The sequence below is a fragment of the Canis lupus genome, chromosome 15 (genome assembly GCF_048164855.1).
Source record: "Canis lupus baileyi chromosome 15, mCanLup2.hap1, whole genome shotgun sequence".
NCBI lineage: Eukaryota > Metazoa > Chordata > Mammalia > Carnivora > Canidae > Canis > Canis lupus.
The window spans coordinates 15,654,837-15,681,547 of record NC_132852.1 but is presented as its reverse complement, the minus strand read 5'-3'; the positions used below and the strand labels follow the sequence as shown (position 1 = coordinate 15,681,547).

Here is a 26,711-nt window from a genome sequence, read left to right as displayed (position 1 = left end):
AAAACCACTCCTGCCTTAGAATCACAGAACAGCGATTACATGAGAATTGACTAAAGACATTTTAGAAAGGCAGTGTTTCAAAAATTGTATTTCCCTTGTGCCTTTACCAGGAATCTACCAAAGGGTATTGCTTCACCAAAACAAGGGAGAAAACCAAGCACCAAAACCAAGCACCAAAACAAGAGAGAAAAACCAAGAAACCAGTCTGTTTCCCAAGATCAGGAAACAGGAGATCCAAACAAGGGAAGTGAAAGGAATCCTTAGGAAAATAGTGAAAGGCAATCCCAGGATGACAGTTCCACCCCAGTTGTTGAGAACAAACAATCCAGACGGAATCGTGGCAGAGAATCTGGGAAGCATTTCTTGAAGATCAGATTGATAAAATATGGGATGCTCTAAATGTCTTCAGAGGATGTTTACATAATTGAATGAGAGTTTGTGTTTCAATTCGTGGTAAATGCTATGACTACTACTATACTAAATCTCCAGGGAAATTAAAAAAAAAAAAGTTGTTCAGGTTAGTCAAAGTCATTGTAGTTTACTACACTTAGTTCAGAGTAGCATTTACATGGTCATAATGATATGAATTATAGTTACTGAAAAGATCTAACAAAAAGTGATGACATAACTGTATTGGAAGGATAAGGGGATAGGAAGAGCGAGATGAAAGATAAGCAGGAGAAAAACAGAAGTTGATTCATATGCACACCACATGGACACATGGGAGACACCCAAAGACAAATGAGTAACTCCCACAGTGGCTTAAGAATTCCAACTTAAGGGGTGCCCAGGTGGCTCAGTCGGTTAAGTGTCTGCCTTCAGCTCAGGTCATGATCTCAGGGTCCTGGGATTGAGCCCCATATCAGGCTCCCTGCTCAGCGAGGAGTCTACTTCTCTCTCTCCCTCTGTCCCCCACCCCCCCAAATAAATAAATAAATAAAATCTTAAAAGAATTCCAACTTAAATGCCATTTTCATCGGGAAAGGGGAGGAGAACATAGACCTCTTAGGAAAGGGGAGAGGAAATTATTTTTAGGAAAGATGAATGGGCCCTTGGAAGAATAGATAGGAGGTGTGATAGTTCATGACAAAGTTTGTCAGAGTGTGGGGTTGACTTCTAGGCTCCTCTCCTGTGACAAAAGTCAGTTCTCGCTGGTTAATGACACTCCTGTGAGGGGATTCATGACAATTGAGTTTCTTTTGGAGGATCTGTCTTTAGGCAGATGAGGGGAGTTCAGAGAAAGCCTCTCTCTGTATTTGCCTACAGCTCAAAATCACCATTATACCAAAGCATCAGCCTTGGGGTGGCGTGTCCCAGGCTCCTATAGTCCCATCTGCAGTGACATATCCTGCTACCCTTCAAAAGCCACCTAACCATGTTATTTAGAGGTGGAGAGGTCAGTACAAAAAGTATCAGCTCAGAAGCTTAAAAGTGGTTCTTCTAGAGAAGAGGTAGTAGAGGAACTATTATCCTAACAAATGTTATAGAACTGTTTGGCTTTTTAAAATTCACGCTGTATTACTTTAATAAAAAGTAAGGTGAAAAATACAAACAAAAAGACGAAAAGAAAAGAAAAAGAAAAATGAAAATCAAAGGCCCACGGGATAGGCCTTTCTGAACTAGTCAAAAAAACCAAGTGATAAATATTTTATAGCGTGATTCCAGTCGACACTGTTCGAGGCACTTTGAACTCAGAGCTAGAAAGTTCCACCTTTAAGTGAGAAAGGAGTCTCAGCACTAGCTCTGTGCTAGACCCAGACGGAGAGGGAGCAGCACCCCCCACCCCGCAGAGGTGGGAGACGGCACATGCCTCCGGATCCCAGATTCCATCTTTATCGATGATTAAACACCAGCTGGCACCTGGAATTTCAGTTTTTTAATGTTTATATACAGGGATGCTGAGAGAGAAATTTTGAGAACTGCGAAAAGTTGATTGAACGATTAAGCAGACATGAAAAGATGAGCTGATTTTGAAACCCATATGTTTACAACTTCAGAGTTGAAACTTTCAGATGTGGAACCAAGCCCAAAATAACGTAAAGCAAATATTGAGTAAGAGAACATAACTTGAGAATTTCAAAGTGGTTTATCTGGCAGTTACCTACCCCCATGGATTTTAGTTTATGGTTGCATTAATTCTGGTCTTCTCCTATTGTTAGTATATATTCCCAGGTGTGAAAGCATTGAACAGAAGCTGAAGAGTTTAAAAAAAAAAAAAAAAAAAAAAAAAAAGAAGCTGAAGAGTTAATAAGTAAACCTGTTAAAAGAGGCTCTCAGGGAAGGGGTGGGTGGAGTGGGGTGGAGGACAAACATATCACATTCCCAAACTCCAAACAAGTCCAAGAATTCACAGCTAGATATGGAGCATACACCTGAGCTGCTGTGAGAGCTGATTGAGAACATTTTCAAGAGAACAGGGAATGAATTGATTCCTGAGCTTTTTCTTTCTCTTTCTTTCTGTTTTTGCCAAAGCCCTATTTTGGTTTCATGTAGGCTTTCCCATAATCTGTTCAGACTTTAATTTCATGGTATAATTAATCTTTCCAGCTTTGGTAACCGCCCAGCTGCATTTTGAGCTGGCTGGTCAATAAACCAAATGCCGTCCAAGCTTCTCATTTGTCCTGCCATAATCTAAAACCCTGAAGAGATTAAGTGTAAAATTAATCCTGTACTCAGTCACATGATCTCGGGGGATGCTTTCCCCCTTTGAATAGTGTTGCAATCGGCATTTCAGTTATGAAAACCAAATGTGTAATTTGTGCAAACGTAATCACAATAGTTTTTGGAATGTAAGTGAGATTGGGGTCTGGGTGGCTCTGTTGGTGGAGCGTCTGACTCTTGACTTCAGCTCCAGTAGTGATCTCGACATTCTGATCTCGGAGTCGTGGGATCAAGCCCTGCATCAGGCTCTGCACTCAGAGCACTAAGTCTGCTTATCCCTCTTCATCTGCTCCTCCCTCCTTACTCTCTCTCTCTGTCTCTTTCTCTTCCCTCCCTCTCAGATAAATAAATAAAATATATTTTAAAAAAGACGTGAAATTTTCTAGTTGACAGGAAACCCATTTTCTAAGGTTTCTTTTTAAACGTACATATGGTAAAATTCACTCTTTTTTGATTGTACAGTGCCATGAGTTTTAACACACGCGCCCCCACAACACACAGGACATGGACCGGTTCTGACATCCCAAGCTCCCTCGTGAGGCCTCACCGTATAATCCCCAGAAACCACCAAGTCTATTCTCCATCCCTCAGTTTCATTTTTTCTGGAATGCCATGTAAATGAAATCCAGAATGCAACCTTTTGTGCCTATCTTCTTTCACTTAGCATGACGTATTTGAGACTCATCCATGTTATCATGTGGATCACATATGGGTGTGCATGCATGTGTGTGTATAAATATGTGTGTGAATAGACTTTGCATTTTGAAATAATGATAGTCCAAAAAAAAAAAAAAAAGAAGAAAGAAAAGAAAGAATGATAGTCACAGGGATTTGCAAAGATAGTGGACCAAGTAGTTCTTTGTACTGGTTCCCAAACCAGTTTCCTCCAATAGTTACGGCTTACATAATGATAGCACAAGATCAGGAGCTGGAGACTGACACTGATGCCACGGTGGCCAATTTATCACATACACAGATTCCTGTAACCCCCACCACAGCCAGTATATAGAACTAGTTCACCCCCACGAAGATGTCCCTTGTGCTTCTTTATGGCCCCTACTCCTGCTCCCTTCCCCTATCCCTTGCCCGTGGCAACCACCAACCTGTTCTCTGTCACTATAATTTTGTCATTTTGAGAATGCTATCAAAATTGAATCATTAAGTATGTGACCCTCTGAGATTAATTGTTTTCACTTAGCATAATGCCCTTGAGAAGTTCCGTGTGCAGAAATTACGGAGACCATTACCTGCTGTTTTAAGTGATGGATACCCGCTGTCGTCAACTAGTTCCTATGCTGGATTTTAAAAAGTTGATCTAGTCCCCATTAATTACCTTAAATAAAAAAAGTCAGTTTTCTTCTCACTTCCCTGCAGAATGTATATTCCAGAAGCACAATGTGAACACAGCTGTGTTCCTTGCATTTCAAGAGCACTGAGAATACTCATTGTTTTAAGGAATTCCCAGAGGAATCCATTTATTTAAAAAAAGAAAGAAATGACAGGATTTAGTGGAAAGACCACTGGAATGGGAATTTGGAAGTCTTATTCTGGAAACAGCTCTAGCTCGTACTAACCGTGTGACCTTAAGCAAGCCTCTGGAACCTCATTCTCCATCTTTTCCTCTGCAAAAGGGGGGTTTGAACTTACTTGAGCCACATTTCCTGGCATGGATTCTGCAGAACACTACCTGTACCGGAGTAATACACATTGAAGAAGAGAAGCGTTCTTTGTTATAATTAACTTGGGAAATGTTGAGTTGAACAAAGCTCAAGAGGTTTCTCAGAAGGAGGACTTGCCCAAACCTTGAATTTGCTAACATATGTTTTTAATCCTCATGAACGGGCTATCATATGTAGTGTTTTCCAGATTCATTTGACCACGGAAATCTGTTTCTTTGAATAATACCTGGAATAGATGCAAATATATGTCCCCCTTTATTTTCCCTTAGAACTCACTTTGGGAAGTGCTGAACTGAAGCATTTTTAATGTCGCTTCCAAATCTAACTTTTTAATATTTTCCAGTCTTTTTGGTAAAACAAAACAAAACAAAAAAACCCAACAGACCTCAAACGCTCCCTAGCGACCTTGTTTGGAAAGTCTGCAGTGCACATGTCAGGCTTTGCGTAAAGTGTCTCCACAGTACTGTAAAGTGACATGATTGTAGCCAAAATAACAGCAGGCTTGTTCTTGTGTGTCTGAGGTCAGGCTGGTTCAAACCCGCATAGAGATCAACTAGGTGTCAGGAACTTGGCAGGGCAGGCGTTGCTGTGATAGATGGAGGCACAGGTGAGGAGCCAGCCTGGAGAAGGGCCCAGAAGCCGGCAGTATGAGTTTCCGGAGTGGGCCAGAGACATACAGCAAATCAGAGGGGTCAGCAGGTCAAAGGTGCTATCTGTTGGGCCATCAGGACTCTAGAAAACACATGGCCAGGTAAATGAAAGGTCATCGTCACATGTCAGACAAGGAATAAGGAACTAAAAACTTTGTAGAAACCCAAAGACATGAGATATCACCGAAGAATTCTTTCCACTGAGGTCATTTTTTCACCCAGCTATGAAGCCCACCTCCCTCTGGGACAGTAGAACAGGCTCCCATCTCTGCGGGTCAGGGTGTTGGGTGTGAGGTGCTGTGTGGGCTGAGGCCAGGCTCGGGGATGGTGGCTCTGCAAGACAAGCTGTTGATTGTCCACCCTGGTCAGGAAGAAATCCATCTTGCCTCTTTCCTGGCCCCTCCCATTTTGGAGCACCACTTGGACACTTCGCTCCCTCTTACAGTTTTGGGGTACCCTGTGAGCCAGAAGAGTTTAGAATGAAGAGATGAACTGAGTATCAATGAAAAGCTGGAGACAGTCTAATGCAGTGGAAAGAGTATAGATGAAGAGTCAAGAGGCCAAGTTGAGGCCTTTGACCTGAGCCGTGGGCTTTGGTCTCCTCATTCTGTGAAAGTCGGAGGTCTCTTCTAGCTCAAAGGTACCAAGATTCTAGTCCCTTCTCCTGCGTGTGGGAGGGGCATAACCACATTCCTTTCAAGATGGGCAGATGAGAGGGGACCTCCTCTCCTCTCTAATCCAAGGTGGTTGTGGCCTTCTCTCAACTTTGTCCATGTCAAGGAATGGCAGGCACATTGCTGGCTTGTTCTGGAGGCTTGTTCTGAAAGAGACGGACAGCGTTATGTGGGAGAAACCTCGGGATGGAGCCAGACCCAGGAGGGCAGTCTGACCTCATCAGAAGCCAGGCAGCTACACGTCCTATGGGTCAGCCCAGGACACGGGAAACCGGGGAGCTGTCAGGAAGCACCAGACACAAACGGAAAGTCCTGCGTGGTGGGAGAAGCCGAGGCCACATGCGCTCACCCTCAGCTCACTCTCAGGGGACAGAGGAACTCTATAGTAATTGGAAGGAAGGGAGTGTTTTGAAATTCAAATGGACATAGTAGGTACAAATCACATTGATTAGAGGAATGGACAGTCCTCACAGTTTGGCTCAGAAGAAGGTAGCGCTTTTGGTAATGAGGTGAGTTCCAGAGGATGCCAGCTGCTTGCTTGCTGGTTGTTGGTTTGGAAATGAGCACTCCACAGGCTCCACCCTCTTCCTTCTCCTCTCCCAGAACGTGACTGGTTTCCCTGCCCGCTCACAGCCAGCAGAAGCCAGACCAACAGGTGGCCGCAGCCCCACACTGTAGAATTTACCAGATCCCATAGGCACAGGAGACTGGGATTCCCATGGGAAGGAAGGAAGGGGCTGGATATTGCTATTGTTTTTAATGGCAGTACTTACCAGGACACGATTCATCTTCTCCCATAGGAAAGGGGCTGCTGCATTCTTCCAGAGAAGGTTCTGGCACCTGGCCTGGATGAGATGTCCCTGTGGGGACACAGGAGCAGGGTCCTGCTGCAGGTAGAGGTACTTTCAGGAGAGACCAGAGTTCCTGAAAACATATTCCTATTGAGCACTACTATGGTGGTCTCCTCTGGGGGGGGGAGGGGGTAGTGACCTTCCCAGGAGGAGGGAGGCTTCCCCACAGAGGGCACAGGCTATGTCATCAGTCCTGCCTGTGGCATAGAAGGTGATGGGTTACATTCAAGTAGTCATGACCCTAGTTTTCCTGTCCAAATTCAATGTAACTTTATACATGAGTATTTTTCCTGAGGTCAAGGTAACTGGCATTTCAACACCTTCTTTAAAAATAGAGTATCTGTGTGTCCCTGAGAACATTCCTTTGTGGTGTCTTCTACTTCCTCCCTGGAAGGGCTCGGTGGCCTACTCTGTAAAGGTTATTAACTCCATTACTTAACACATGTTAAATCCAAGCTTTCAAAAGTTAATTTTGCTGTGTATCAGTCAATAGATTATTGTGAATTCTTACTATCTCACAGAGGAGACTTGAAAGGGGGTTAGATCAGAGCCTCCATGATTATTCTCTTCTTGACTTTCAGATAATACATCAAAGAAAGGTCATCCGTTGAGTTGTTTCCCCTACTCCTCTCCTTTCATCCAAGCTAAGGAAAAGAGACATCCACCTAGCAAAGGTGCCTCTGAAATGTTCTGCTGAAACTTCTCTTGTTCTCAACATTCCTGTTAGCAGATGCACAGCCTCCTGGTAAGTACTGCTATTAATAATAATAGTAACATCCACCTCGAGAAGCCCCATCTTGATTTGTACCCTGGCAAGGGGTAAACTCCAGGGCAACACATGGGGTACCTGGGACTAGAGATCTACCCTAGCCCTCTGCTTCTTTTTCCTCCTTGATTTTCCTTTTCCTTTAGTCATTCCTGGAAACATGGAGTCAGAAGGAAGTTCAGAGATTTCTACAACCCAGCTGTCTGGACTGGAGTAAGATTATAAACCAAAGTTCTAGCAGAACCCTCCTGGGCTTAACATTCTCCAAAAAATTAAGGATTCCATAGCCAACCAGAGAGACCTGAACTGAGAAATAAGTTGCTGTGGTTGTGATTCAAGGTTTGTCTTTCTTCTCTGGTATGCAGACACTTTTGAATGTTCCTCAAATCAGTTTCTATTCTGGCTTCTTCAGTGGCTGCCAGGTGGAATTTATCCCTAAATTAAGGTCCTTGCCTTGCACTGAAGTCTATATGGGCTTGTTTTCTTTTACAAAGTGATGGTTGGGTACCATCTGTTGGGGACCATTTGACTGGTGAATGCTTTGTAGCCTTCTCTTCATCACATTAGAGAATTTTATTTCCTTCTCCTTGAGGGAGGAGCCCATGGGGGATGTAACCAGAGGGAGAGTTTGGCCTGAGAACTGGAGAAGTGGAAATATTTTCCCCCCAGTAACTAGAGCAAAGATGGCAGAGTTCCACATTTCATGGGTTCAGGGTCACCAGGTACTCAAGAGGTTGATCTTATTCCAGCCAGTACCAGAGGCATAAATCTAGACTGCATGGCTCTCAGTTGGCTCCATTATACAGAGTCCTTCCAATTCCAAGAAATCCCTAGGGAGGCTGGGATTTGAGACAGGTCCAAGGCAAGTCCCAGCCCTAAGTCATCCTGTGTGCCATGACAACATTCTCAGGAAGCCCTCCAGCCAGGGCCTGCTTGCCCACTATAGACAAGGAAGCGGTCTCACAGTCCATCCCTCACTTCTTTCAAGCTTGGGTTTTTAGCATCCTGCAGAAGCACCTGCTGAACATCCTCCCTCCCCCTGAGCTCACCCATGGTGCCAGTCAGTGTTCTGAGAAGCCCTGTCTACAAGATAGATGACAGCTGATTCTATTTTAAGGAACTGGAATGAGTCATTTGGTCACAGAATATTATATAAATGACCCTTCTGTGGTAACATGATAAAGAATAGGCAGTTAGGGGAAATTTTTCAACTCTTGAGAGATTAATTGATGTAGATGTAAAAAATAGAGCTAACTTCCTTCATCTTCTCAATGGTGATGTGTATGAGCAGACATGGCAATTTTTTGCTGCCTCCATGGACAGAATCCTGTGCGTGGGATAGAGTATCTCTAGACTAACTCTTCCTCCAGAGTAGGTTGTCGCATCTTTGCATGGTACCAAGGGACTGGCTCATCTGCCCAGATCTGAGTGTGTTTCATCCTTTGGGTTCAGTGGCTGGAGTTTTGCAGAGCAACAGGGACTAGCTGAGTTCTTTCTTTCTGAATTCTAGATCAGGGATCAACAAAATTTCCCCACAAAGAACAAGATAGTAACTATTTTAGGATTCGTGCACCAAACATTTTCTAAAGCAACTACTCAACTCCTCTGGTATCACGTGTATGGGAAAGCAGCCACAGACTGCATGCAAAAAATGTCTTTGGCCACGGTTAAAATGAAACTTTATTTGCAAAAACAAGTAGTGGGTTTGATCTGGGTCAACAGGGCATAGTTTACCCACCCCTATTCTGGAGTCAAAGAGATGAAATAGTTCACCTTCCTTCACTCTTTTCAGGGGATGCCTGGTAATTCTGTGGTCATTCATTCAACAGTTATTTATCACAGAATCTACTATTGTGCCAGGCTTTGTTATGTATTTGGGATACAACAGAGAACAAAGCATGCAGAGATCTTTAGAACTTACATTGTAGTAAGGAGGGGCATGTTCTAGGGACAGTAAGACCAGTGTGACTGGACAGAAGGGTGTGAAGAGCATATTGATGGGAGGGGACAAAGTCAGGGAGTTAATGGAAACTGAACACATAGGGTGATCAGGCTATCATTTAAGGACTTATAGGCTATCATTTAAGGACTTTAGCTTCTTCTTTGCATGAGATGGGGAGTCACTGGAGAATTGTGAACAAAGAAGTGACATGATCTAACCCAGGTTGAAAATAAATATAAATTGGATTTGTAGTGGATTAAAGGGTAGATGCAGAGACCGTGTTAGGAGGATATAGCAGTAATCCAGGAGACAGATGGTGGTGGCATGAACTAGAGTAGCAACAAGAAAGATAGTGAGAAGTGTTTAGATTCTGGGTATATATTGAGGGTAGAATCGATATGAATTCCTAATAGGTGTGTAATGTGTGTGAGATAAAGAAATCAGGAATGTTTTGGGCCTAGCTGTTGGCATATGGAATTGCCACCAACTGAGACGAGGAATACTAAAGGTAGAAGCAGTGTTAAATATGTTAACTTTGGACATTTCTCTTAGATATCTGAGTGGATATATTCATACTTGGCATTTAGGAGAGAGGTCTGAACTTGAGATACAAATGTGTTTGTTGTCAGCATGGGATAAATACATGATATTTAAGACCACGGGATTATATGAGATCACCAAGGAAATGAGAGTATATAGAGGAAAAAGGAGAGCCAAGATTCTTGGATACTCTAGTATTAAGAAAATTGGAGAGAGAAGGAGGATCCTGCAAAGGATATTAAAAAGGAGTGATGAGTGAGGTGGGGAAAAACAAAAAACAAAAAACAAAAAAACAAACAAAAAAAACCCCAAGAGAGTGCAGGTCCAGGGAGTTTTTCTACAAAGAGAAGCAGCTTAATGACTGATAGCTGTCGGGGGAAGTTGGGGTAAAAGAAGGCTTTTGTTCGTTTTTGTTATTGCTTATATGCAGAAAGTTACTGCATAAACATTTATATGTGGGAATGATCCAGGAGAACAAAAATTTGATAACTTGGCAGATACAGGGAAGAACTGCCAAAAAGACATCTTCCAATAGGTGAAAAATATGGGATCTGATACACAAAAGGAGGTTTTAGCTTTAGATAGTTACATAGAAGGCTTCAATTTCTGGTCATGAAGGAGGAATTGGTACTGGAATTTCCATAAAAAACTAGAACACTAGGAAGGAATATAATGTTTGAGAGAAGGGAAGTAAATGAGTGAACCCTGTAATTACCTAGACTGCCTGCTGGCACTTTCTGGTATGCAGGACAAAGGGAAGAACTCAGGCAGGGTAAGATAGTCATGCTCAGTTGAGGAGATAGAGTTCAGAGTTGGAAGAATTCAAGACATCTAGAGCAATTTGCAGGATGGAGTACCAGAGAGGAGGACACCATGAAGGTAAAGGGCTTTATAAATCTGCATAGGGATTATGGTGAATCTTTGGCTGAATACTGGACTGTGGATGCCCAGTGTGAACCTCTAATATATTGGACAAAGAATAACTATGAGGGAACAATGAATAGAAGAATTCTCAGAGTTCATACAGGGCTGGGAGATGTTTGAATCCTGACCAGTTAGAGTGGAAAGCCCTGGCTGAACACTCGGAGCATTCAACAGAGGCCTCAGAAGAGTCATACCTTAATAGTTAGGGTCAACTATCAAGCCTCAGTCACTAACTGGCCTAGATGAAAGTAACTCTAGCCTTATTCTAGCATTTCTTAAATGCGTGACATAAAAGAATTAAACAAGTAACTTAACTGTCAAAATAAACTCTAATACTATTTTTTAAAAGATGACAAAATCTATACATACACTCAACGCAAACAAAATCCAATAAAAAATTACTAGGCATGTGAAGAAGTGGAATATTGTGTCCCATAACTATGAGAAAAATAAATTGATATAACCAGGAGTGAGAAATGACAGAAATGATGGAATTAGCAGACAAGAATATTAAATAGCTACTATAACAGACCAAGAATTAAAGAAAAATATGAAGATGGGGAGAGAAATAGAAGATATATTTTTAAAAAGAAATAACTATAGCTTCTAGAGGTAAAAAAAAATACAATATTTTGAATGAAAAATTCACTGGATGGGCTTCATAGCAAATTAGGCTATGAAAAAGGAAAGATTAATGAACTGGAAGATATAGCAATAGAAACTATCCAAACAGGAGCAGAGATGATAGATAGATAGATAGATAGATAGATAGATAGATACCAGAAAAAAAAGAAATGAACAGAGCCTCGATGACTGTGTGACAATATCAAGCAGTCTAACATATTTGTAACAGGAGTCCCAGAAAAAAGAGGTGTGCAAAAATATTTGAAGGAATAGTGACTCAAATATTTCTGAATTTAATAAAAACTATAAGCCCACAGACTTAAAGAGCTCTTTTAACCCCAAGAAGGATAAATAAAAAAGAAAATCAGGCCAAATCACATCATAATTAAATATTGAAAATATCTGATGAAGAGAAAAGTATAAAAATAGAGAAAAAGACATGTTGCACACAGAAGAACAGACATAAGAACTCAACAGATTTCTTATCAGGAACAACTTAAGTCAGATAGAGATCAGAGTTTGAAGAGGCCAAGGCATTTAGAACAATTTGCAAGATGGAGTACCAGAGAGGAGGACACTATGAAGGTAAAGGGCTTTATAAATCTGCATAGGGATTCTGGTGAATCTTTGTCAGAGGACAATGGAATGACATCTTTAAGATGCTGAAAGAAAAAAAAAAAAAAAAAACTTGTTGATCTTGAATTCTATATCCAGAGAAAATATCATTCAAAGACAAGGCAAAAATAAAACACATACAGACAAGGAAACGCTAAGAGGATTTGTTAACAGAATGCTTATACTGCAATCAATATTAAAAGATGTCCTTTGGGACAGCCAGGTGGCTCAGCAGTTTACGCCTGCCTTCGGCCCAGGGACTGATCCTGGGGACCCGGGATGGAGTCCCACATCCGGCTCCCTTCATGGAGCCTGCTTCTCCCTCTGCCTGTGTCTCTGCCTCTTTCTTTCTTTTCTTTCTTTCTTTCTTTCTTTCTTTCTTTCTTTCTTTCTTTCTTTCTTCTTTCTCTGTGTCTCTCATGAATAAATTTTTTAAAATCTTTAAAAAAAAAAAGATGTCTTTTGGGCTAAAGGGAAGGAGTAACAGGTGGAAATTTGGTGCTATAGAAAGGAAAAGGGTAAAAAAAAAAAAAAAGAAAAAGAAAAAGAAAGAAAGGAGAAGAGTGCCAGAAATGATAAACATGTAAGAAGTTATTTGAAGACTTTCTTCTAGTTTTAAAATTTTTATTAAAAGACAATTGTTTATTTTTTTTAAATAAATTTTAAAACCCAGGTGCCCCTATATATTTTTTCATTACATATGCAATGGTATAATACTATTGTAAACTAGAACAAACACTAAAAGAACCCAAGTAAGTATAAGTAATTGCCAATAAAGAAGATAAAGTACTAAAAAATACACTAATCTGGAAGAAGGAAAACAAAGATCAGATAGAACAAATAGAAAACAAATATCAAGATTATAGATCCAAACTCAATCATACGGCTAATTACATTAAATGTAAATGGCCTGAGCACTCCAATAAAAAGACAGAGCTAAGAGCAAGGTCCAGCTATCTGCTATCTATAAGAAATGCATTTTATTTTTTAAAAAATTTTTAAGAAATGCATTTTAAATATACAGATACAAACAGGTTAAAAGTAAAAGGGTACAAAAGGATATAGTAAGAAAGTACTAATTAGAGAAGAGCTCAAGTGGCTATATAAATATCCTATAAAGTAATCTTCAGGAAAAGGAATATTGCCAAAGATAAGAGAAATATCTCTTAATGATAAGTAAAGCCAGTATATCAGGAAAACAATACTTAATCCTAAATGCGAAGTCATCTAATAACAGAGTTTCAAAATACATGTAACAAACCCTGATGGAACTGAAAAGATAAAGAAACAAATCCTCACTGATGGCCAGAAACTTCAACACTCCTCTCTTGATGACCTTAGGACCGATATCTCCGGGACAAAGAATATTGCCAAAAACAAGAGAAATATCTCCTAATGATAGATAAGCCATTTATCAAGAACACAATGCATAATCCTAAATGCCTAGACATCTAATAACAGAGTTTCAAAACACATGACCAAACACGATGTAACTGAAAAGATAAATAAACAAATCCTCGGTTACAGTCAGAGACTTCAAAACATCTTTCTTGATAACCTTATTACAATTAGACATAAAACCAGTGAGGACATAGATTTGAAAAATGCTATCAACAAATTTATCTTAGTTGACATTTGTAGACTAATATTCCCAGTAACAGCAGAAAATATATTACCTTCAAGTGTATATGGAATATTTGGAATATTTGCTAGGTAGACCATATTCTGGGCCATAAAACAAGTCTCAAAAAATTTAAAAGGATTGAAATTGTACAGAATGTATTCTCTGACCAAATCTCTGGATTTAAATTAGAAATTTGCAATGAAAAGATATATGGGGCATCCCTAAATATTTGGAAATCTAACAACTCCTTCCTAAATAACCTAAGGGCCAAAAAAAAAAAAAAAAAAAGATTCACAAGGAAAATTTTTTTTAATATTTTGAGCTGAGTGATAATAAAAGCATTAGGTATTTAAATTTGCAAGATGTAGATAAAGTAGCATTTAGAAGGAAATGTATAGTTTCGTGCTTATATTAGAAAAGAAGAAAGGTCTAAAAGCGATGTAAGCTTTTACCTTATGAAGCCAGATAAACCCACACTAAGTAGAAAGAAGCAATATTTCAAATTAGAGCAGAAATTAAAATAGAAAATGGACGAAGAGTTTGGGCGGAGGGGAGTCAATGAAGCCAGAACAGGGCACGTGGGTGCAGATGCTACAGGGGCAGCTCTGGGGCAGAAGTTACTTTCTGACCACCTCAATATTCTCAGTGAACTAGGAGGCAAGGCGGGGCAGCTGGGAGTGAGGATGGGATAGAGGTGCTGAGGAAGAGGAGGAGGGCAGGTGTGGCCTGAGCCTCTGAGACTGTGGGAGAGCAAGGGGTCCCCGGTTGTACACTAGCCTGGCAGTGTTAGGGCTCCTGGGAGCATCAGAACACGTCTACTACTTGGTCTCCTATTTAATTGTATTAACTGACATCCTTGTACAATATGGATAGTATAGGTGCTATTATCCCATTTTACAGATTGAGAAACTAAAATATCAAAAGGTTAAGCTGCTGACCTAAAGGTCCTGAAAGGTGTTATAGCGGTAAAGTGATGTCTAGAGTCCTTAAAATTACAGCCTCAGGTAACCACAATTAAAGTTATTTTATAGGAATAAGAAGATCAAAGCTCTGAAGAGTTAAGTAATTTGCCTAAGTACACATAACTGATTCTTCTGGGAGCCAACACTTGAACTCAGGTTAAATGACCGATTTGCCTCACCTTACCTCCCCTGTCAGGAAAAATGTACATGAGAACCTTGTATAATAAGTAAACTTAATTAAACAAAAAAAATTTTTTGAAGTAGGCTCCATCCCCAGCATGGAGCTCAATGTGGACCTTGAACTCACAACCCTGAGCTCGAGACCTGAGCTGAAATCAAGAGTAGGACACAACTAGGGCAGCCTGAGTGGCTCAGTGGTTTAGCGCCGCCTTCAGCCCAGGGCGTGATCCTGGAGACCCGGGATCGAGTCCCACGTCGGGCTCCCTGCATGGAGCCTGCTTCTCCCTCTGTCTGTGTCTCTGCCTCTCTCTCTCTCTCTCTCTCATGAATAAATAAAATCTTTAAAAAAAAAAAAAAAGAGTAAGACACAACTGACTGAGCCACCTAGGCACCCCAATTAAAGTTTTATTTATTTATTTTAAAGATTTTATTTATTTGAGAGAGAGAGAGAGAGCGCACAAGTTGGGGGAGGGAACAGGACAAGAAAGATTCCCCGCTGAGCAGGGAACCCAACTCGGGGGCTCAATCCTGGGACCCTGGGATCATGACCCAAGCCGAAGGCAAATTCTTACCCAACTGAGCCACCCAGGTGCCCCATAAAATGTTTTTTATTTAATTTTTTATTCTCTAGTCATGGAACAGATACGATTCTTTTGACTTAAGGAAGTATTTGTAATTTTCAGGTGGATTTAAGTAGGCTAGATTTGTCTTGTTACATAGGGCTTTTTTTTTTTTTTAATAAAGAAACTAATTTGCTTGAGATCTTTTAGACTAAGTTATAGATTCAACTGACTCAAACAGACTAACCAGTCTGCTTTGCACAAATGCCTTGCCTCTGTTTGTGCCCTGTGTCCAATATCTAAAGTTATATGTAACCGGGTTTACTTATTCCAGGATAATTCTAAGCTAATTCATGGGTTGCTCATATAATAAATAAATCTCAGATACCATTCATTCATATGAATCAGTCTGTGTATTTAATTTTCTGATTCTCATATTTAGAGGACAGTAGGTTGTTCAAGATCTACAACAGTCAAAACTATTTATATTTATTTTTTCATTTATAGTTATTTTATAGGCTTATATGGTAAATATAATTTTTGTTTTTTACTTGAAACATTTGGTTAATACTGTCCTTAAAATGAATCATCTTAAAATATTTTATTTTATTTTAAGTCCAGTATGGTTAACATAAGTATAAGGTATAACATAACATAAGTTAACATAAGTTATAGGTATAAAATATAGTGATTCAACACTTCCATACAACACCAGGTGCTCATCATAGCAGGTACATTGCTTAATTCCCATCCTGTATTTCACCCATCCCTTACCCTTAAAAGTTTTTAAAAATACCTGTAGGATGCATCAAATATTATAATAGGCTTTTTTTTTCATTTATTTATTTGAGGTAGAGGGCACAAGAGCAGGAGAGGGGCAGAGAGAGAAGGAGAAGCATACTTCCTACTGAGTGAAGAGCCCCACTTGGGGCTCGATCCCAGGACCCTGGGATCATGACCTGAACAGAAGGCAGATGCTTAACCAACTGAGCACCCAGAACCCCTATAAAAGACTTTTAAAGCAATCTTGTGCAGTCGGTGTTATGACCCCCATCTTTGTTTTATGACCCCCATCTTATTGATGGTGTGCCTTAAGGTTCAGATGAGAATGCCATGCCGTAAGGGAAGGCCAGTACTCTAATTCTTAGCCCAGTGCTCTTATCACAGAGATATACCTTTTTCTAGAAGAATCATGACAGGTCAAAACCTCAGGCTAACATGCTGACCAGATCACTATCTTAGAAGAGCATGCATCTGACTCTTCCACCCATTTCCACTTATTTTGGTGACCCCTATTTTATTTAGGACTGATACCCAGAACACTAGAAGGGCCACTCTATAACCTTTAAGAGAGAGAAAGAGATAGGGGTCCTAGTGGGTGTAGTTGAAGAGACACCCAAATTAAAAAGTTCTTTCAGAGGTGGGTCTTTGGGCAAGTCAGATACAAAATATGAGAGAGTTTGGGCTCTTGGAAAATACACGAGTATTGCAATCACTGTTGTAGGGGGAGGTGTGGGATTTACCATCCCTCTGTGCTCAGCCTATTGAGCTGGCCTCTGAGCAATCACTTAGTTTGTGAGGCAGAAATCACCTTGTTCAACCTGAGCACCACTAAATTACTACTCGAGGCTTATGTGAAAAGTCAGATCAGAAGCTACAGACACAAATTGTCTATGTATTCACGGGAAAGGCTGGGAACATTTCACAGAGGACTGCTGGTTGCCTTGGCAACCCAACATCCCTGCAGGACAAGGCTCCAGACAGGAGGCAAGGCCAGCACAGCCAAGGTCTGTAGATATCCTGCTTTCTGTGCTTAAGCCTTCGCTGACAACATTCATATTTAAACATGAAAGCCCAGGGACACCTGAGTGGCTCAGTGGTTGAGCCTCTGCCTTTGGCTTGGGGTGTGATTCTGGTTCGGAGGATTGAGTTCCACCCCACACTGGGCTGCCTGCGGGGAGCCTGCTTCTCCCTCTGCCTGTGTCTCTGCCTCTCTGTGTCTCTCAAGAATAAATAAAATCTAAAAAAAAAAAAGAAAAAAAAGAAAGAAAGAAAGAAGGAAGGAAGGAAAGAAGGAAGGAAGGAAGGAAGGAAGGAAGGAAGGAAGGAAGAAGAAAGAAAGAAAACCCAAGGCCATGTTCAGTAAGCCCATGTAACAGTCCACATAAGACTAAAACTGATCTGGCGCGATTTGCCTGAGTAGAGCATGTATTCCTTCTTTCCCTGACACAGCTCCACCACTTGGGTGGATTTAGAAGAAAACACACGGAGTCATGGTTCCTGTCCAACTAACTTGCTACCTCCTTGAAAAATGATTTTAAAAATCGTGGGAGATGATGGTATTTTTAACAAACATGCTGGAATTTACCTATCCATATAATGGCTTTCCTTTGAGGATGTAGGGAATGGGGGGAGCTGTTGCCCTAAATATAAATAGTGCCTAATATGTTCCTTTTGGACCTTCATAGGGAATAGCTAGACATAAAAGAGAGTCAATCTGATTAGGGCTTTTTAGTCACACTTCAAGTTTGCTTTTAACTAAAAATTAAACTCTATATTGATATGTCTCTCCCTAACGCCCAGTGCATCCTTACCAGTCCACTAAAATGTTTGATAAATGTGCGGTTATCCATCTACCTCTACCCCTGGATTTCTCCCAAACTGAATCTACCTTTAAAGATTCACTACCACCAGGAAGTCACAGGGATATTCAATAGAGTCTAGATGGCTTTCCAAAAAGGCATCCTAGAAAGCCATAAGCAGGGATGGCAGGATTCAGATAGGTACATGATATCCCAATGGGACCCACTTTGAAGAAGATAGCATTGAGTCAGTGTCCACTTTGAAGGGGGCAATATTCACTGGGTGCCGTGGCTTTAAATCACAGCCACACATTCCTTGACACTCTCCCCATGTAAGCTGGGATTTGTGCCTCTTCCTTGAAAGGGGGCAGGCTTTACTTCTTTGACCAACAAAATACAGTGAAAGTGATATGGGACTGCCAAGGCTGGCTCATAAGAAGTCATGCTGTTTCGGCCTTGTTGACTGGTTTACTCATTTGTAGAGCCTTGAACCACCATGTAAGAAGTACGATCGTCCTGGTTCCACCATGCGGAAACCGGGAACCATGCCCAGGTTCCTCCATGGCGCAATACCCATGGATAGGTCGGGTATAGATGCACTTAATCAATCGTCTAAACTGAGCCAGCCTTTGAGGCAATCCAGCCCAGGCATCAGGCATATGAGTAGACATCTCCGGATGATTCCAGCGGCCAGCTGTGCAAGCTGCTCCCAGCGAGCTGAATCTCTCCAGCTGAGGGGCAAGTCATCATGGAACAGAGACAGGCAATCCCCATTCCCAGAGAATTTGCGAGCCTAACAAAACAGTGTGCTGCTAAATTTAGGGTAGTTTCTTATGAAACAATAGATAACTGGACCACTTGGTTTAACAAGTACTGGATGTCTAGCAAAGTAAGTCATATTTTAAAATTGTACTCCCCTGGGACGCCTGGGTGGCTCAGCAGTTGAGCGTCTGCCTTTGGCTCAGGGCGTGATCTTGGGTTCCAGGATCGAGTCCCACATCAGGCTGACTCTATGGAGCCTGCTTCTCTCTCTGCCTATATCTCTGCCTCTCTTTGTGTGTCTATCATGAATAAATAAATAAAATATATTTTTAAAAAATTGTACTCCCCTTACCTGCCACAAATGAACAAAGACTGTAGGAAGTGGTGTACTCATTTTACCATGACTCTGCCAAGGAAGGAACTCAAGTTTTCGGTTTTGTGGTATTTGCACCTCCTTTGTTGAGGCTGCCATGAGTGAGGGTTGGTCTTTCTGGGCCGTTGTTTCTTCATCTCTACCATGATCTCCAATGATGTCGCGATTCTAAGGTTTTGGGCATGAACTGGGTACAAAAAGTATTATTCCCACAGCAGCAACATTTACACCAAACAAAATAAACAAAATATTGCTATAAACATACAATGCGATGGTATTCAGCTCCAAAAGGAAGGAACTACTTACACAGGCAGCAAATTGGGTGGACCTTGAAAACAGTATCCTAAATGAAATGAGCCAGGCACCAAAGTACAAATATTTCGATTCCACTTAGAGCAAGTCCCTAAATCAGGTAAATTTGTGGAGACAGGAAGTAGAACAGAGGTTAACCGAGGGCTGGGGCTAGGAGGGCAGGGGAGGTCAATGTTTAATGGGTGCAGAGTTCCACTACGGACTGATGAAACTGTTCTGGACATAGATCATAGTGAAGGTTGAGCAACACTGTGAGTGTGCTTCTTTCACTGGATGGCACACTTAAAAATGGTTAAAATGCTAACTTATATGCTAGGCATTTTGTACCATGATTAAAATATATATTAATATATATTAATATATATTTTTTAAGTTGAATTCCCAAAAAGCTTTGACTCTGGAGCCCTAGCCTCTTAATACTCTGAGGAATGAGGATGTATTTTCTAGCTCACCATCACGGGGTCACGGAAAGTGCCTTCAGCCTTCTCAGGGGTCCCAAGAGAAAGCAGTCATCTCATCAGCAGAGATATTTCTGGATGCCCTTGAGGGATATCTGAAAGGAGCTTTCAGGATTTTGTGGTCTAACACCCTCCCTTTGCAAATAAGGAAAGAGGAAAAACAACTCAAAGAAGTGTCTTCTGGGGAAATAAAGAAATCCAGCTAGATACCTTAAAGCTCTAAATAAACCGAGTGTGGCATTTTCTCTTCTAGGATAATAATCTACTCTTCTCTATAAATCTCATCTTTAATTTGCTTGTCATTTTTGAGTTTGCTTCTAGGTCAAAGACGCTATAGAACCCAGAATAGATCTCCAGGAAGATTATTTTACTGAGGCTCTAAAACTTCCTGCACAACATAATCATTTTGGCAGTTATGACCAGTTTGTTAGAGTTGGCGTGAAAGATGGAATCTATTTGCCATGGCTGTTACAATGCGCTTTATTGTGATACGGTGCCAGAGGCACTGGACCTGAAGTCCAGTGACCTGAATTTAGATCTAGGCTCATGCCATGACCTAGGGCGGTCATTAAACTTCTCTGTTCTTCAATTTGCTTCCTCTATAGATAGCGCGATTGGAGGAGATAAACCCTAAAATGCCTCCCAGTTTCTGTGATTCTGTATTCTCTGATTCTGTGTTTATTTTTGTCTGTGCTTTGGAAGTAAGGAAGTGACCCAAATACTTGAAATTATCACTCATTGATCACTTCTATTGTGTTTTCCATGCTTATGTAAAATTAGCCTTGGTGGGTGGATCGTGGTAGATGCTCTGTGGTCCTGTCCAGTTCTCCATTCCAGAGTGAAGGACTTACTCCTCCCACTGCTGGGTGTTTGCCTGCAGACTGCTGCTGTTGTCAGCCCTCTCAGGGAGTTGCTGTTGGCCCAAGAAAGCCACTTTGCCTGAGGCATACCGCCTTCCCAGAGGCAGCCCATATCCAGCAATGACCCACCTCAGGGCATAAAGACCTGGGCCCTCTACCCCAAACTCTGGATGACTCTGAAAGGTTCTATCAGCTTCAGAGCTCCCCATGGGTTGGCTGAGACTTTTGATGAGACTCAATTATAATCCAATTTCTCCCTCCTTCTAAAACATACAAACATGCTACTTTGTCTTCTCTCACCAGAGCTGATTGTGAGAGCAACCCCAGTAGAAGTCCTGCATGCTGACCCCCCCTCCCCATCTCATTCAGAGTCCATGTCCCAGGTAACAGCTCATCATTCTTTGAGCTCTCCCACTGACATGATGAGGTAGATATAATTATTAAGAAGCTTCTGGAAGTAAGTTTCCATAAGCACCCTATTAGAAAATGATAGAGCCAGGGCTTAAACCCAGCACCCCAGCTCTGGCCTTCCTGTTCTAAGCTACTATATCCCTCCACCCCTTGATTTCTCATTCATTTTTCAGAGTTCATTCAAGTCTTATTCAAGTGTACATTTAAAAATCATTGCTTAAGTGCATGTGTGTTTTCCAAGTATCTTCTATGTTTTCATGTTAGTCTACAGAGATGAATGTGAACTTTGAAGTAGATCCAAATAAAATGACTTTCAAAATTTAGGAAACTAAGATATAATCTGGCAATCCTAAATCCAGCCCTTCCCAAATTCTTATGAAGGTAGCAATGAAGAAAAAGGAATCCTGTTTGTCATTCTGCTGGTTAAGAGGACTGAGAAAAGTAAATCCTCCAACGCTAGCCCTGTGGGATTATGCAAACAAAAGAGGTTGCTCTTTGAACACGCAGATGATCCTCTGTGGTTTCTACCTCTGTTGGGGCAATGGTCAAGTATGGACTGTGAGCATTCCCAGGCTAGTCCCAGGACCCCATGAACCCTCTCTCTCACCAAGCCTGCCACTTGCAGAGACCATCAGATGTAGAGACTTTCTGTCCTAGGGAGGGATGAACCAGGTTATTCCCAACAAGCAGGGACACCCATCAGAGGTGGATGTGTAGACTGTGTAGTGACAGTAGACAAGGGTTTTTAGGGAAATAACAGGCCTCACCCTGCCTCACTTGTCTTATCGGTCAAACGAGGGTAGTATTTGTTCTTTCAGCACATAAAGCAATTGTGAAAAACAAATGTGATAAGAGCAATAGCATTGCTTGGAGGTTACATGTAGTTTCCAAAACACAACATTACTGTCCTCTGGAAACAGAGTGGAAAATCAGGATTACTGTTTGTTAATTCTGAATTTAAAAAAAAAAATCCATACCCTTTTCTTTCACAGATGATTCACATCTTACCTGTATCACTCTAAATGGCTTCACATTTTTCTTTCCTGTATGAGGTCTAGCTGTGGATATAGATGGGCTTGGTAGTTAAGCCTCAGATTGGAGGTCAGTGGAACACATTCAGCTTGCAAACAAAATGGAATTGGATTCTGGGAGCATTGCAGTTATTTATAAATTTTGAATTAGCTGACAATAAAAATGCAGATTTGCAGTTTTGTCCAAAAAAAGTAGAAGTTCTGGCTTCATTCTCATTGTGACATTAGGCTGGTGCAGAGCAACAGCCGCCCCCTTAGACGGGGCATAGAAACTCTCATTTGCCACAGTCCACACCACACCCTATCGCCACCCTCTCTCAGAGGCCAAGTATCCATTGCAGTTTAGCATCACACTGGCAAGTCTATTCTCCTCCCTGAAATCACCGGCCCTCCCAAAGTCTTTTTAATCTGTCATCGCTTATTCAATGCCAGATTAAAGTCCTGGTCAGTAGACTCAAAAGCATCCTTTCTTTGGCAATGGAAAGAAATAGATTAGTGGTAATTCCCGGTGTTCTTCACTGTTGGGGTTCACATGGGAATGGGGATTTATGAGCCTAAAGGATTGATAGGCTTTTTGCAGGTTTTACAACTTGGCTTTGAGACATCCTCAAATATACTTGAGCTCACTGGTTTTTCTGTTGATAGTACTCTCGAGCATTCGTTAGAGCCTCCCACTGAATGTCTTTGAGTCCAATGCTGTCTTAGAATAGTCTCTGGGGTCTTGCTCTGTTTCCTCATTCCCGCTACTGCTGATAATCTCCTCATCCTATCCATGGAACATTACTCATTGGTCTTTTTGTCTCATCTGTCTTTTCTCTAGTTTATCTGCTTTACTGGAAACCAAGTTAACCTTCTAAAAAACCCAAATATAATCCGTTCTCTCCTCAACTTATATACCCCTGCTGGTTCCTGTTTTCTCAAGGATAAATTTTGAGCTCCTTATGAAAGATCCTTCCCCATCTAACCCTAAACCACTACTTTCTCCCCTTCCTCACCACCCATGGGGATCCTCCATGTTCTCCACATACTGCCTGTCCTGTCCCAGGGGGATAGTCTTTGTATCCTTTGCTCCCTCAGACTAAAATGTACTTGCCCACACACAAGCCTTGGGATTTCAAAGACCAGTACTTTTTTTTTTTTTAATATGGAAATGTGTGTGTTGCTTGTATTGAGCCAAATAGGAGAGACTACAATTCATAATAATAGCATCTATTAGCACCTTGATTTTGTAAGAGAAAGAAAAATGGCAGCACTCCCAAAGTAGAAAGGACATCATCTCAAACCAAAGTTCCTTTGAATTGAATAAATCTGGCTTTTTGAAAGATGTACTGCCTTGCCCTTACTTTTCTCATTTCCCCTCAGACCAGTGAAAAATGAATCACCAGCATTTGTCCTGGGCTTGCTTTTGAGACCCACTTCCCTACTCATCTCTTTCTTTCTAGAAAATTCCTACCCATCCTTCAAGATAAAATTTGAATGCTGCTTCTTGAGTAAGGTCTTTTCTGACACCCCATGTTAGAGATGGTTTGTAGCCCTTTGTTCCTGTCCTGTTCCAGTGTAATACACATGGACTTTCCATGGATGTTTCTGGGCATCCATGGTACCACAAATCATGAAAGCCCCTCAAAAGTCTTCTTAAATCTACTCTCTTCTCCCACCTTTCCATTCTCCATGGCAGTGGTGCTCAGTCTCTTTCTCTACAATTTCTCCTTCTGCCATTCTAGGTATACTCCTATGTCTCCAGTACCCAAGACCTTGCTGGAAGAGAGTTCACCAAACACTGAATCTGTCTCCAGCTCAAACGACAAGCAGCTCCTTAGCCCAGCTGCCACCTCCCCAACCACTTAAAGTTTTATGACCCCGAGAAGACTGGTAAACTGAGATACTAGGGTAGAAAGAAGTCATCCTTGCATGCTGGGCCTTATACACATGCATGTGTGTGTATGGACACACACATGCACACGCATATACACAATTTTAAAAAATGAAATTATGAGTGGATAAAAATGAAGTTTTATAGCCAGTATGGACACAGCCTATTAGATGCCACTGTTCTGTTCTCAGGGATACCCCTGGTGCTTCTCCCATTGGATACATTTCTTGTTCCTCTAAACACAGTCTTCATCTTCTCTACAGAATGGGGAAGAAAACCTATTTAAGACATTAGGGCAACTTTGCTGGGACACCAGTCTGGGAACCCAGTCATTATGAAAGATATGATGCTGAAATGTCTCTTTTAAGCTCAAATTGAAGGCAGGGGTTTTAGTGGTGGAATGGAATGGACCCTGATGTACTTGCCAAATGGGCTCAGTGTGGATGGGCTTCTATTCCCTGCATTCGTTGCTTATTCCTGTGACCCCTCTGGCCAGCCTCCTGGCCCTGGCTGTCAGTCTAGTTTCAGAAGCCAGAGAGGAGAGACTTCGTGTTGGCATTGGTCTGGAAATGTGAGAAATTAGCAGAATGACTGTCCCTTGGAATTCCTAGAAATTGTCTACCAGTTAGCCTACTATGGGCAGCATCTTGTGCCAATTATACCCACCACAGAAGCCACAGCTCAGCTAATGAGTAATGAAATTCTTGGAAGAATTCTCTTCACTCTTACCTGTTGCCAAGGATGAGCACTGTTGGTTCCCTGAGGACTCCTTAACAATTAACCTGTTGGAGGGACAAGGCATGCTTTGCGACACTATATGAATAAGACTAGAGGGGAGCAGAACATGTGTGGCATGTTTGAAGGCATCTGTCCACTTGATCGTTCCTTGTGTGTCTCACTACTTCTTGGGAATTCTTATAGGTTGTCTAGAGAAGGCAGTCTGTCTTTGAGGTGCTTGAGAGCAGAAGTACAGGTTTCCCCCTTTAAGAATACTCTTTCTCCCCTTGGGCTGTTTGTTCAAACCCACAGAGGAAGGGAAACATCACTTCATTTTCCCAAAGAAATGACATGATAACCCAATGATGAAAATGTAAAGGACAAATTGTGTCAGGCTGAGCCTATGAAGGCAGAGTTCAGGTGGCATTGATTTGGGGAATAGAGGGTCGAGGGTTGGGCAGCCCCGGTGGCTCAGCACTTTAGCGTGGCCTCCACCCCGGGGCCAGATCCTGGAGACCTGGGATCGAGTCCCACGTCGGGCTCCCTGCATGGAGCCTGCTTCTCCCTCTGCCTGTGTCTCTGCCTCTCTCTCTCTGTCTGTCATAAATAAATAAAATCTTAAAAAAAAAAAAAAAGAAATGGTCGAGGGTTGATGGAGACCTTCCTTCTTGTAGGTGAGTCTGTCATATGCTTTATTGCTGTTAGCATCTTCTGTTTTTGTTTGTTTGGATGGATAAAGGGCAGAGAGCAGAAGAATGTTTAATTTTTATCAAAATCGTGTGGCTCAAAGTTTAGTTACTGCAAGAAGCAATATCCTTTGAACAGTTTATCTGAGGATAAGTGCAGTGATGGTAGACATGAGCCTCGTTTGAAGGGGTAGGCAGTGTCCCTGGGTAGATGAGGTTAGGAGGGGCCATGAGAAAGACTATTTTTAGTTAGAACCTTAGCATTCACTGTCTTCCATTGTAATTCTTCTTTTTTGGGGGGAGGGGGTTTAAAAATATTTTATTTATTTATTCATGAGAGACACACGGAGAGAGGCAGAGACACAGGCAGAGGGAGAAGCAGGCTCCATGCAGGGAGCCTGTTGTGGGACTCGATCTCAGGACCCTGGGATCATGTCCTGAGCTAAAGACAGAGGCTCAACCACTGAACCAGCCAGGCATCCCCTTTATTAGATGTTTTTATAGGGAAATATATATAACATAAGGTGTACCATTTTACTCTTTAAATGTAGAATTTCGTTGCATTAAGTACATTAACAATGTTGTACCACCAACACCACTATCCACTTCCAGAACTGTTTCAGCATCCCAAGCAGAAACTCTGTATTCATTAAACAGTAACTCCCCATTCTCCCTTCCCCCACCCCCAGGAACCTCTATTCTATTGTCTGTCTTTATGAATTTGCCAATTTTAGGTACCCCATATAAATGAAATCATATAGTATTTGTCCTCTTGGGTCTGGATTCTTTCACTTAGCATAATGTCTTTCAGGTTCACCCCTGGTGTAGCATGTGTCAGAGCTTCCTCCCTTTTTAAGGCTCAGTAATATTCCCATTACTACCCATTCTGGGTAGACCGCATTCTGTTTGTCCATTTATCTGTTGTTGGACACCTGGGCTAAATTTCCACCTTTTGACTATTCTAAATAATGCTGCTGTGAACAGTGGTGGGCAAGTCATTGTAGTTCCTTTTTACAGTTTCCCACATCTTGTGTGCTACACTGGTGGAGGTAGAAAAGGTCATGTGGCACAGGGTGAAGAAGGCTTGTCCTAATACCTTTTCCCAGGCTCCGGCTGGAGGACACCACAGCTCAGACTCCCACACAGCAACATGGGCATAGGTGGAAGCCCATGATTGCAGACGAACATCCTTCAGGGACATTTGCAGGAGGGAACCTGTGGTCAGATGTCCAGCTACTTCTCTACATAAGAGAATGCTGTTCCCGAGGTGAGAAAGGGGTGTCTATCTCACATCTGTTTGATAACTGCATTTATAGTATATAGTCTGGAAAGATATGAACCAAAATGCTTACAGTGCTTATTTGGGAGGATGGAGTTATTGGTGATATTTACTT

At 41.6% G+C, this 26,711-nt stretch overlaps 1 long non-coding RNA gene across 1 annotated transcript; it reads right to left on the bottom strand.

Moving 5' to 3' along the window:
• Positions 1-4,166: 4,166 nt before the first annotated feature.
• LOC140604664 (uncharacterized) lies at positions 4,167-19,413 on the bottom strand. The gene is made up of 4 exons (XR_012007479.1): positions 19,276-19,413; positions 18,949-19,156; positions 6,438-6,524; positions 4,167-5,810 (listed from the first exon to the last, which is right to left on the bottom strand). It is a non-coding gene; the product is annotated as an uncharacterized lncRNA (long non-coding RNA).
• Between the last annotated feature and the right edge of the window lie 7,298 nt (positions 19,414-26,711).